At 37.9% G+C, this 12,905-nt stretch overlaps 1 protein-coding gene and 1 long non-coding RNA gene across 1 annotated transcript; both read left to right on the top strand.

Annotated features, from left to right (window-relative positions):
* The window catches only part of LOC311296657 (uncharacterized protein), a 116,960-nt gene that overhangs the window by 80,606 nt on the left and 23,449 nt on the right, over positions 1 to 12,905 (top strand).
* On the top strand, positions 1,027 to 11,384 carry LOC311296677. The gene is made up of 3 exons (XR_014628661.1): positions 1,027 to 1,187; positions 9,260 to 9,458; positions 9,542 to 11,384. It is a non-coding gene; the product is annotated as an uncharacterized lncRNA (long non-coding RNA).

Below are 12,905 nucleotides of genomic sequence, written 5' to 3'. Positions count from 1 at the left end.
TTTCCACAAAAAATAGCATGTTAGGATATAACACTATAAGAATATATAATGTATGCACTGGAGAAACAAGGAAAGAGTTAAACAGAGTGTAACATGGAATGTATAAAAACTACTGTCAATGTTAGGGAGTAGGAGAGTGTTTTGTTTCTTGCTGTTGTCAAGATTCATTAATTTGTCAAAGTTTATAAGTATAAAGTTTATAAGTTCTAACAACTTTGTGCCATGAATAAAATCTACATTCCTGAGATGGGAAAATGTGTTTTATTAATTTTTCCATTTTGTAAAAAAATACCCTAAATGCCCACTGTCGCAAATTTGCAACATACCAAAATTACCCTAAATGCCTGTTGTCGCAAATTTGCAACATACCAAAATTTCTATTTATTTGTTGTGCAAAAGTGAAATTGATAATCTCAACATTATTTACCATCTACCTAAAGTCAAAAACACACAGAATTTTTTTTTTTATATACAGCTTTATAAATTCAGGCGTTAAGGGGTTAATATACATGTAGATAACGAAAAAGATGCATTGGTATTGGCATTTAAAGGCATTCTGAACTCTACTGGAGTTAGACATCACATGTCAGGACCTACTGTGTCCACCACTCTAGTTCATCCAAAACAAAATAGAAAATAGACTCAAAGTGCTAAATACCGGAATTATCCTTTAATGGACATGCTTTTAAACATGCTTTTTAAATGGAACATGAGTTTCAGTAACAGGACAGAGAAAACATGCGTCCATCTTCTGCTTATAAACCTTGTAAAAATTTAAATAAAGTTCCCTGAGATTGACCAATACACATTTTGAATAGTTAAATATATGTAGTATTAGATTCAATGTTGAAAAAATATAAAAAATATAAAGTTTAATTTTGAAGGGATACAAGCAAATGTCACCCATTCGGTGTAATGGCCCATTCCGTTTCTCTCGGAAATACGTCACAACACTGAAATAAAGTCGGTTGCAACTTCCGGTTCACGGGGACTTTCAGAATATGCGGCCCCTTTAAGAAACATGACACTCTGAGTCTGCGCACTGAGGATGCACAGAAGCGAGAGAGATGAGAAGAGACGAGCTGAAACTTTCACCAGTTGAGGCTGAAAGTGACGCTGTTAATGATCGCGAATGAAGGTCAAATGTGGAATATTTTCTTCGGATGCCATATATTTCCAGTCTGTAGGTGAGAGATGTTACAGTTTAGTTTAGTCTAGCATTAACCAGCTCCTCGAGTTTGTGTGTTTATGTGCCAGTGTAATGAAATGCTTTGTGTGTCCTGGTTTATTATTATTAGAGTGTAATAATATGTTGGTAGGCTAGAGTGTTTTCACAGACTCTGTTTAGGGCTCCAGACTAACTGTTTTTACTAGTAACGCTGTTGTAGCCCATAACTGATATTTTTTACGAGCACAGGCTGAAAATTTACATTTTCCCCTATTTTGACTGTATTACTTACACATGCCTTGGTAATAAATAGACATAACGACCATAAATTACAATGTGCAGTTTCATTTTAAGTTCACAGGGCTCCAGACTAACATTTTAGGGCAGCAGCACCAGAGCCACTAAGTTTTACAGAAAGTGGTAATACTGTTGAGCTGACAATAAAGCACTGAGCTTAATTTGTGTTGTAGATAAAATTAACTTTAAAGGATTAGTTCACCTCAAAATGAAAATTTCCTGATAATTTACTCACCCCAATGCCATCTAAGATGTTCATGTATTTCTTTCTTCAGTGGAAAATAAATTAAGTTTTTTTGAGGAAAACATTTCAGGATTTTTCTCCACACAACGTCCAAATCAATGCAGTTTCAAAGGGCTCTGCACGATCCCTTCTGAGGAATTGGGTCTTATCTGGTGAAACGATCTGTCATTTTCAAATAAAAAAAATAGAAATTTATATACTTTTTAACCACAATTGTTCGTCTTGTGCTGGTCTGCGATGCGCCAGGCATTATGTAATCACGTTGGAAAAGTCATGCTGGACGTAGGCGGAAGTACCGCCCCATGAGCGCTGCTTTTAAATGAACATTTCTTTAAAACAAAATTTATTTGACAGATTTTCCTTTTCTAAATGGCATAAATAAGCTTTACTCCCTTTTAACTGGAATGTCACTGTTTCTCTCACTGCGACTTCTCGAACAGGCGAGCACACGCACACACACGTGCGCACATCACTTTTGAAGTAAAATTGAAAATTGAGGATGCAGTGCATCGTGATATCGAATTGAACTGAATCGATGACATGATAATCGTAATCGAACCGAACCGTGAGACCAGTGTAGGTTCACAATCCTAATGCAACCATGCACTGCGCTCTCCACAATGACAAAAGTTGTAGTAGCTAATGGATTTCCACCACCAAAAATTGCTTTAGCTCTCCTACAAGATTTATTTACGGAGAAGAGAAAAACTCCCGTAGTGTTTGGGTGGACCCCCATACTGAAAAGTTTAGATTTTTCATCTCGCTGCCCCTGGAAAAAATGAGCGCGTCGCTTCAATTATGAGCGCGCTTCCCGCGCGCCTACATTTGAAATAACGAACTCGAGCAGGCAAAAGCCGCAATATGTGAACGGCCCCTTGGAGAGCTACCTCCAATCAGGCCACGAGCTACTGGTAGCTCGCGAGCGACGTGTTGGAGACCCTTGCTCTATACAGTGGATCCCCCGTTGTTCCCCCTTGTCCGTTCCATTTGTGAGAGATCCATTGCTGAACTGTCCCCCTCCCCTTTCCCCTATTGACACAGCTTCTGTGCACGGCACCTTCTCAGCAAGCAGGGGTGCCAATTTACCAATTCCTCACACAGTGAAATGATAGATAATAGAAAAACACTTTGCGGCGCAGAGGATTTTTTTAATTTAACTGCTTGTGCCGCCCGCCCGCCCCCCATGTGACATGAAAAAATGCCTGCCTGGTTCGCCCATGCCAAAAACCGCTACTGGCGACGACAGTGAAGGACGAGAGAGAACCAGGCCTGGACTTTTATGTTGTGCCGGTTCCCGTCTCCTTCTTCTCATAACAACATACTTCGTTGGTGCCGAAACCCAGGAGGAAGAAGTAGGCAGGAACCGGCGAACATTCAAAGACTTTAACAATAAAACAAACAATAAACGAAAGTAAAGGTGGCAGCCCCTCACGGACGACTGCCGCACACACATAAACAAAACATAACATAAAAGTCCAGGCCTGTTCTCTCGTCCTTCACTGTCGTCGCTCCTCCTTTTATGCTTCCGAAGCTCCTCCCTGAGATACGAGACCGGTGCAGCGCGCAGGTGACGTTAGTTAGTGCTTCTCTTATCTTTTTGGACCATTCTTTTGACTTAGCCATATTTCTAACTTGCAGTCAAACGTGACACTCAACAATAGGGCTGTCGCGGTGAAGGATTTTCCCTTATGGTAATTTTGAGTGGCTCAATAGCGCGATATGCGGTTTTACGACATTTATTAATTTATTTTGAATTATTTATATTTATTTGTTGCTATATAAATAAGTGTCACGATGTGGTCAGCATGCACAAAAACGAGTAAATTTTCAGTAACCAATAAACCGAAACAAAACAGCGTCTCTCCGCATTGAAAGCCTGTCACTCAGCGCGCAGTTGTTACGGCAACGAACTGTCTTTGAGTGAGTCATAAACCATTCATTCAACAACACGTTCAAAAACGCTGATTGATTCATTAAAAGATAGTAATGAAACAAGGTTCATTATTTTTAACTTTGATCTACACTTTTCAAGGCTCAGCTGACCAGCAATGCGTCGCATGGGTAACGCTGAAGCTTCACTTAATAGAGACAAATGGCATTGATTCAATACGTGACTCACTGAGTTTTGTTTCCCGCGACCGCGAGTTCCTCGCGCTGTGGATGCTGACCAGCGCTGTCGGCCTGTCACTGATACCATTCATGGTAAATACCCTTTATTTTAAACGTTAAAAGGATGACAGGACAAATATTTAACTTTCCTTGGACACGGCAACCTTTTCACGAATATGACTTGACCTCAAAGACAGACGCAGGTAATCGCACGCGCTCAGTCGATCTCTCTCATTGCCTCTGTACAAATCACCATGATAAAACCATGATCGCCGCGTCTTATTATCATTATTAACTTATTTAACATTCAATACACATGCACAAAGTTCAAAACAAGAAGGGAATAACCTTATGATAAAAGAAAACACGCGAATATCGCGGTTGCTGCGGTTACTTGAATTCCTCTGCGGTTGGCTTGTCAGTAGCGTGGTACTGCAATATTGCGGTTATCGCGACAGCCCTACTCAACAAAACAAGCCAGATCAGATATTGCATGTGTTCTAGCTCAAGCAAACCTGGTGCAACTAATGAAGCCCTTGATTAGTTGCATCAGGTGTGCTTGAGACAACATCTTTTTTGCAGATTTGTGCTGTTGTGAGGGATCCTATTCAGGGGATTGAATAAGAATTTTGGGATTTTTAAACTGCAGAAGTCTTTAAAATTTGCATTTTCAGTTAAATTTGGGGAAACCACTTGAAACATTGTTTTGTTGAGCTATTCCAATTACTTTTGTTTAATATGTTCATTGCAAACAGCTGAAAGTCTTAAATTTTGCCAATAAACATGATTTGCAATGGGGGTTGAATAATTTCGATTTCAATTGTATATAAACCAAATCCACTTTTTGCACCAGGCTGTAAACACTTTTTTTTTTCTGCTGTAAAGTTGGTCAAATTAACATGGGGGTAGTGTTGCCAAAGTACCGGTACTTTGGTACCAAGTCAGTACTGAAAATGTGACGATTCCAGCATTTCTGTTGTACCGGGTACATTCGGTACCCAGTAATAGGCAGTTGCTTTAAGTCGCTTCTGTGTTTTTATTTAAGCATCTAACTTTTTTACTTGGAGCACTGTCTGTAGCCGATATACCACGTAGATATATATATATATAGTGTCTGTGTGTATTAAACTGCAAAAAGACTATAGTATTTAAATATTAACCCTGCATGTTCTGCTTGTCTCTGTGTGAATGAATGGCGCAGATGCGCTGTTTCATTTACCTCACACACACACACACACACACTGTAGCACGAGTGACGCTTGAGCTGTTTTCAGTCTCTGCTGCCTCACGATGTGATGACATGATGAAATTCATCTCCAGAGCCACTCTGAGAGTCACTTCATGAGCATTTTACTGTTTTAATATGAGAAAAAACTATCGTCATATCATACACACACAGAAACTCAAAGGTCTTCACGGCAACCCGTCAAAATAAAAGTTCGGTTTAACTTGGAAAAATAGTTCCAATAGATTTTGCTGTGGTACCGAAATTGGTACCGAGAACTGGAATTTTGGTATTGTGACATCCCTACATGGGGGGTATATGGGATTGACTCGCTTTTGCAGCCTGTCTCTAGCGGCCAGTTGATGAATTGCAGTGAATGTCACTTCCGTGTTGGTTTCGAGAGAGAGAGAGAGAGAGAGAGAGAGAGAGAGAGAGAGAGAGAGAGAGAGAGAGAGAGAGAGAGAGAGGAAGGTTGCCGCTTGGTAAAAAGAACAGGGTTATCATTTCTGAATGAAATGCACTCTCTCTTTCTCTCACCCCTCACAGTCACAAGCACTCATTCTTTGTATTCTGAATAAAAATTATAATATTCTAGATAGAAACAGCCAGAAACTCCATCAAAACTGCCACTTTCGAACTACATTCACCTAAAGGATTATTAGGAACACCTGTTCAATTTCTCATTAATGCAATTATCTAATCAACCAATCACATGGCAGTTGCTTCAATGCATTTAGGGGTGTGGTCCTGGTCAAGACAATCTCCTGAACTCCAAACTGAATGTCAGAATGGGAAAGAAAGGTGATTTAAGCAATTTTGAGCGTGGCATGGTTGTTGGTGCCAGACGGGCCGGTCTGAGTATTTCACAATCTGCTCAGTTACTGGGATTTTCACGCACAACCATTTCTAGGGTTTACAAAGAATGGTGTGAAAAGGGAAAAACATCCAGTATGTGGCAGTCCTGTGGGCGAAAATGCCTTGTTGATGCTAGAGGTCAGAGGAGAATGGGCCGACTGATTCAAGCTGATAGAAGAGCAACTTTGTCTGAAATAACCACTCGTTACAACTAGTGATCGACCGATATTGATTTTTTATAACCGATACCGATACCGATTATTTGCATGTTTATGTGCCGATTACCGATATGCAGAACCGATATTTATTTACTGTTATACTTCTGTTTTTGACACAATTATTACAACACAAATGAACTGAACAAACAATTTTATTTATAACAATCACTCCCTCCTTGCATACATAAAAAACTTTATATTTATACACAAATAAATAGAGGGGTCTGAGTCCAAAAAATAAAGTGCATTGTTACTAAGTGTCTTTGTTTAAAAATAAAAGCTTTGATGAGGTAAAAAATAAAGCACAAAAATTATTCTAACATATATTCAAAGATAGTTGAGTGATGTATCTTTAAGTGGTTCCACATGTTGGAGGTATTTTTTGTATTGTATTTTGTATTGAAATGTAATTCATTTTAAACAGTTTTAGAAGGTTTATATGTGCCATTTAATAGGTTTAAAGAGTGAGGAATAATTCACTGGGTAATATTAATTCACTGAATAATATTAGCTGGAATATAACATTATCAGGAAAGTAACAAACAAAACAGCATATTTGCATTTTCCAACTAGTATGTTATTAATTATTAATAATGTTTTTGTCGGTCTAGATCATGAAATCCTTTCTGACAAAGTGCTGTTTATCTATGCGTTTACACAGAACTATATAACTTACTCAACCGCGATCGCGCGTGGAGATAATAAATAATTAATTTCCACAGAGCGGTATTTATTTAGATTTGTATTAGCGAAATAATGGTTATGCAGTAAATGATAATATAATTTAGGTTGTTTAAACGAGATAATATTGTCAAAAGTTTCATGCAGTAGCCGTGCTTGAGCATTCCTGGTCATCAATCCAGTGAGTGCGCAGCAATATGAACAAACTTTTTTTTTTCGAGACTATATAAACAGCACTTTGTCAGTTGACATTTCATGATCTAGATTGAATCTATATCATGAAATGCCAACTGACAAAGTGCTGTTTATCTATGCATTTATTTTACACAGAACTCAACCGCGATCGCGCGTGGAGATAATAAATAATTAATTTCCACAAAGCGGTATATTTAGATGTGTAACGTTATTAGCGAAATAATTGCTATGTAGTAAATAATATAATCTAGGATGTTTAAACAAGATAATCTTGTCAAAAGTTTCATTCAGTGGCCGTGAGCATCCTGATCATCAACCCAGTGAGTGCTCAGCAATATGAACGAACTTTTTTCTCGAGACTAATGGTGAGCAAATACAACTGATAGAGAATTAAATTCAGTGCTTTTATTTTCAACATGCACTCATTCATGTCTGTTTTATTTAATTCATGTAAAGTTACGTCTTTATTGGGGCAGGACATGACGGATTACGCTACGTGACTCCATGAGTTCGTCTCAATTTTTTAGAACCAAGCTGCATAAATAAACTAGGCTATATCAGGCATTCATGTCTCAAATCTCATTTCTGCATGTCTGTTATGTTAAATAAAGTTGAAAAATTAAAGCAAAGCAAGCAGAACATATGTTTTACCTGTGCACAGAGTTGTTGTTGACTGATCTCCTCAGACGCGGGCTGCAATGGCGGAATTCTCAAAACGGCCACAAGATGGCGCCGTTTATCGGCGAATCCGATATTACAAAACCGATACCCGATTATGGGAAAATGCTTAAATATCGGTAAAAATATCGGTAAACCGATACATCGGTCGATCACTAGTTACAACCGAGGTATGCAGCAAAGCATTTGTGAAGCCACAACACGCACAACCTTGAGGCGGATGGGCTACAACAGCAGAAGACCCCACCGGGTACCACTCATCTCCACTACAAATAGGAAAAAGAGGCTACAATTTGCACGAGCTCACCAAAATTGGACAGTTACAGACTGGAAAAATGTTGCCTGGTCTGATGAGTCTCGATTTTTGTTGAGACGTTCTGATGGTAGAGTCAGAATTTGGCGTAAACAGAATGAGAACATGGATCCATCATGCCTTGTTACCACTGTGCAGGCTGGTGGTGGTGGTGTAATGGTGTGGGGGATGTTTTCTTGGGACACTTTAGGCCCCTTAGTGCCAATTGGGCATCGTTTAAATGCCACGGCCTACCTGAGCATTGTTTCTGACCATGTCTATCCCTTTATGACCACCATGTACCCATCCTCTGATGGCTACTTCCAGCAGGATAATGCACCATGTCACAAAGCTCGAATCATTTCAAATTGGTTTCTTGAACATGACAATGAGTTCACTGTACTAAAATGGCCCCCACAGTCACCAGATCTCAACCCAATAGAGCATCTTTGGGATGTGGTGGAACGGGAGCTTCGTGCCCTGGATGTGCATCCCACAAATCTCCATCAACTGCAAGATGCTATCCTATCAATATGGGCCAACATTTCTAAAGAATGCTTTCAGCACCTTGTTGAATCAATGCCACGTAGAATTAAGGCAGTTCTGAAGGAGAAAGGGGGTCAAACACAGTATTAATATGGTGTTCCTAATAATCCTTTAAGTGAGTGTATAGCAGCTTGAGTGCTTATGTCGAACAATTAGCGGTACAGTCTTTGTTAGCTTTGGCTTTAATGGATGGTTGATTGGTGATTTAAACAGTGGAGTATGAACAGAACTCATAGTTTTTTAGTCTGACCATTTTGAACAAGTGCGAAAAATGACGAAAGATTGCTTGAATCAGAGCTCTGGCGTAACTGTGCGCGGCGCGTTACAATATTGAGTTCTGATTGGTCAATCACTGTCATTTATAGTTTGTTAATTATCATATAGATAATTTTAACATTTTATTTACATGTTAAGTTTAACATAATACACAACACTATTAATCTAAAGGGGATGGTGGTTTTACAGAGGGGATGCTTTTTATTTTATTTTTTCCAACAATGTTTTCTGCCTCCCTCCTCAAATCAAGCCCTGTGAATGAGGTGAAAACAGGGAACTATTGGAGACAAAGAGGCTTTTCAGCAGCTCAGTTAAACATGATGGTCTTGTTATTTCTCTCAGACTTTGGACAAGCATTAAACAAACCTTTTTTTAAATCAAACTGCATCCATATATTTCTATCAGAAAAAAAGACATGTTCAATTCATTTAAATATAAGTAAAGTAATTCAGTAACCTCTCTTTGAATTTGGCAGATCTGGTGTCCATCCCACAACAATTCACCAGTAAATACTGGGAATATTCCCATCATCCTACAAGAGAAGGACAAACTCCAGGAGTAGCAGCTGAAATCTGTGTGACTGTTAAAGATGGAGTTTATTAAAGAGGAGATTGAAGACATGAGTGATCCAGAACCATCCAGAATAAAACATGAAGATACTGAGGAACAAATAGGTTGGTGTCCATTCTTGATTCTTCATTAAATTTTCACATTTATCCTCCTTGAACTGATTCTGATTACATAATGCTTATTTCAGAGCAGATGGAAGTGAGACACAAACTAAATGAAGTAAAGAAGCACTGTGACTTCAGAACCGAAGGAACAAAAGCCAAAAAGCTGCACTCCTGCACTCAGTGTGGAAAGAGTTTCAGTCGCAAAGAAAACCGTAACAGACACATGAGAATCCACTCTGGAGAGAAACCGTATCCATGCACTCAGTGTGGAAAAAGTTTTTCTCAAGCATCAACTCTCAGTGTTCATCTGCGTATTCATTCCGGAGAAAAACCATTTAACTGTGATCAGTGTGGTAAAGATTTTATTTCATCATCAGATCTAAAACAACACCTGAAAGTTCATTCAGATGAGAGGCCTTATGTGTGTTCTCTCTGTGGAAAGAGTTTTACTAGAGCTGAATATCTGAAACTGCACCAGAAAACACATAATGGAGTGAGAGATCATGTGTGTTGTGACTGTGGGAAGAGCTTTACTAGAGCTGAATATCTGAAACTGCACCAAAGAACTCATACTGGAGAAAAACCTTACAAGTGCTCATATTGTGACAAGAGATTCATTCATTCTGGAAACCTGAAAGTACATGAGCGATTTCATACTGGAGAGAAGCCGTACCACTGCACTCATTGTGAGAAGAGTTTTAAACATTCATGTAGTTTTCGCAGTCACATGAATAAATATCATTAATCCAGGGTTTGAAATTAACACCCGCCAATGTTCCCTCTAATTTTTTACTGTGCTGAGCAAATAAAAACATTTCTGAGCGCAAACCTTTAAACTGTGAGCAATTTCATCAAAAATCTTATATTTTCACAAAAAGAGCATTTGTACATTACCTAATGGGCTATACTTTGATAGAATATTAGTACATTTTATTAACTGTTCAACAAATTTTACAGTATAGTAATAATAAATGTTCAATATTTTTAACCAAACACATTTTATTAAACCAGAGTTTTAGACATTCATGTAGTTTTCTCAGTCACATGAAGAAATATCATAAGTCAAGGGTTTAATTAACATCCGCCAACTCACCAAATGCAGGTAAAAATAACCTGTGGCGGGTAACGCTGACAAATCACTAGCCAATTTGGCGGGTTTTTATGTTTACTCACTTTGCTGGGGAAGTTCGTGTAAGCCAAATCTGCACAGATTTAGCGCAAATACTCAACTCGTGAGTCATCATGATATATTAAATACAGCGTATTGCGCAGAATCTGCTCATATTTGGCTTACTTGAACACACACGTCACTACTCAACAAATAACGGTGCGCTTGTTAATTTGCATTGAAGCAATAGCGAAGATTAAAAAGCGTTTGGTTAACAGAAGACACATCCTACATTTTTTTTTATGTTCTTTGTACTGTATTGATCTGTCCACCTAAAACACATTTTTGGTGAAAAGGATGAGGATGGGTTGAGTATTATGTTGAAATATTGTTTTGTTTATTTTGTTGTATAATTTTTTTGTCTATTTCTTACTCGTTTGATATTTCATTTGTGTTTCTTTCTTTTTAATAGTTCGAAAAAAAGATTTCAATCAAGGATGACAGAGCAAGGGAGAATATGGCTGGGTGACAGGATTTTCTTTGAATAAGAAATGAATGTATAAAATCCAGATTTTATTTTATATATAAGCTGTGATGTAGTTAGTTTGGCTCTTCTTTTCTTTTTCTTGTTTTGGCTAGTAGAAGTTATGTATTTAGTGTATTTGCTTAGAATCAGTGACGAAAAGTGACTTACTTAAAGTACACATGAAATCAAAATTGACCATTTACTTTATTAGCGCAAATTGTAAGTTTTGTGGTGAACAATTCAACCATGCAAGTCAATCCATACAGAATAAATTTTTGGCCAAAATCTTAAAATTCTCCTCCCCTCTGCAATGACGGCCCTTCTCTGATGTCAGTTTGACAGATTGGGCTTCAGCTAAACGTCCTTAACCTTGCCCCTCCAACTGACAGTCTGCTGCCTGAATGAAATGCCTACTTTTCTAGATCCAATCAGGTTCCAGTTGGAAAAAACAAGCCACGCCCTCTAGCATTCCACCTAAAGGGACATTTCTGTCCCCAGGACATTATATGTATAAAAATGCATGAAAATTAACTCTAAAATACATTTTATTATTAAGCAAAATGTCCTGCACATTAAGCTAACTACAAAATTATAAATAAAAACTACATAGAACACAAAAAAATTGCATTTTCTGCATTTCCCCACTCTCTATCTCTAAACTTTACCATGAAATATAATGATAAAAATCCTTCAGAAATCGTTTTTTTTTTTTTTTTTTTTTTTGCATTGTTGTGTGACTTTATATCCAATCTATGCTTTGAAATGTTTTTTTTTTTTTTCATGAGAATATAATATTTTATCCAATATTTTAGATAAAATGCACATTTTACTCGTGTCCCCGGGTTTTCACTCAATCCCTTGTTAGGATGACTAAAAGTTCAGCGGTCTAACTCATCAATGTCAAAATGATTAAAGAAGTGAACGAATGCCTGGTAAAATGTAAGTAGACAAACATTTAATATTCAACTGTTTTACAATAGAAATGTTCAACTACCGACAGTATCCGGTGACGCAAGTTACTCAACTTTTTTTATTTATTTATCAAATTTTCCTTTTTAAATTGAAAATATGCAATAATTTCCTTGATTCATTTAGAGAGAATGCATACATAATTAAAAATAAAATATTATTTGCAAATAGTTACAATTATTTCACTAATACAATAAGGTTTTCTTTTTCTTTATTCCCTTAAATCGCTTTTATAATGAATTAATTCCTTTAAATAAAAATTTGGGCTAAAGCCCTGAATATCCACTGACCTTAGAACCGCCCCTGGTTAAATATATTATATGTAGTATTAGATTCAATGTTGAAAAAAGATAAAAAATAATGTTTAATTTTGAAGAGTTACAACAAGCAAATGTCACCCATTCGGTGGAATGACCATAGACAGTATATAAACTGGACACAGCGACCCCATTGGATTCAACGGAGACAAGTGAAGTCAATTAGAAGCACTAACTTCCCGATGGTCGAGCGTACTGCGCAGACTCAAACTGAGCTTGACGACGTAGATGTGACGTGAGCAACCCGTCTGTCTTCTAGTAGCTGTGCCAAGCGAAATCTGAATCATTCCCTTCTGAAACTTGCAGAGACGGAGAGTGTGAGTAGGAGGTGTCCATGAACTGGAGCAGGTGAAACTTTTGCTAAGTACTCTGATTAATTACTTTGCCATTTTGCCTCCACGTCCCCCCGATTGCGCGCGAGCTTCTCCTCCTGTCCATACGGTAATCTCTCTACTGTGCGACAGAGAGTCGCGTGGTTATGATGCAATCGTTAGCCTATTTTTACAAAAACTGCTTCTACGGGGCCA

The sequence above is a fragment of the Rutilus rutilus genome, assembly GCF_951802725.1.
Source record: "Rutilus rutilus genome assembly, chromosome: 9".
Taxonomy (NCBI): domain Eukaryota; kingdom Metazoa; phylum Chordata; class Actinopteri; order Cypriniformes; family Leuciscidae; genus Rutilus; species Rutilus rutilus.
The sequence above is the reverse complement of the archived record's forward strand: the minus strand, read 5'-3'. Positions and strand labels throughout refer to the sequence as shown.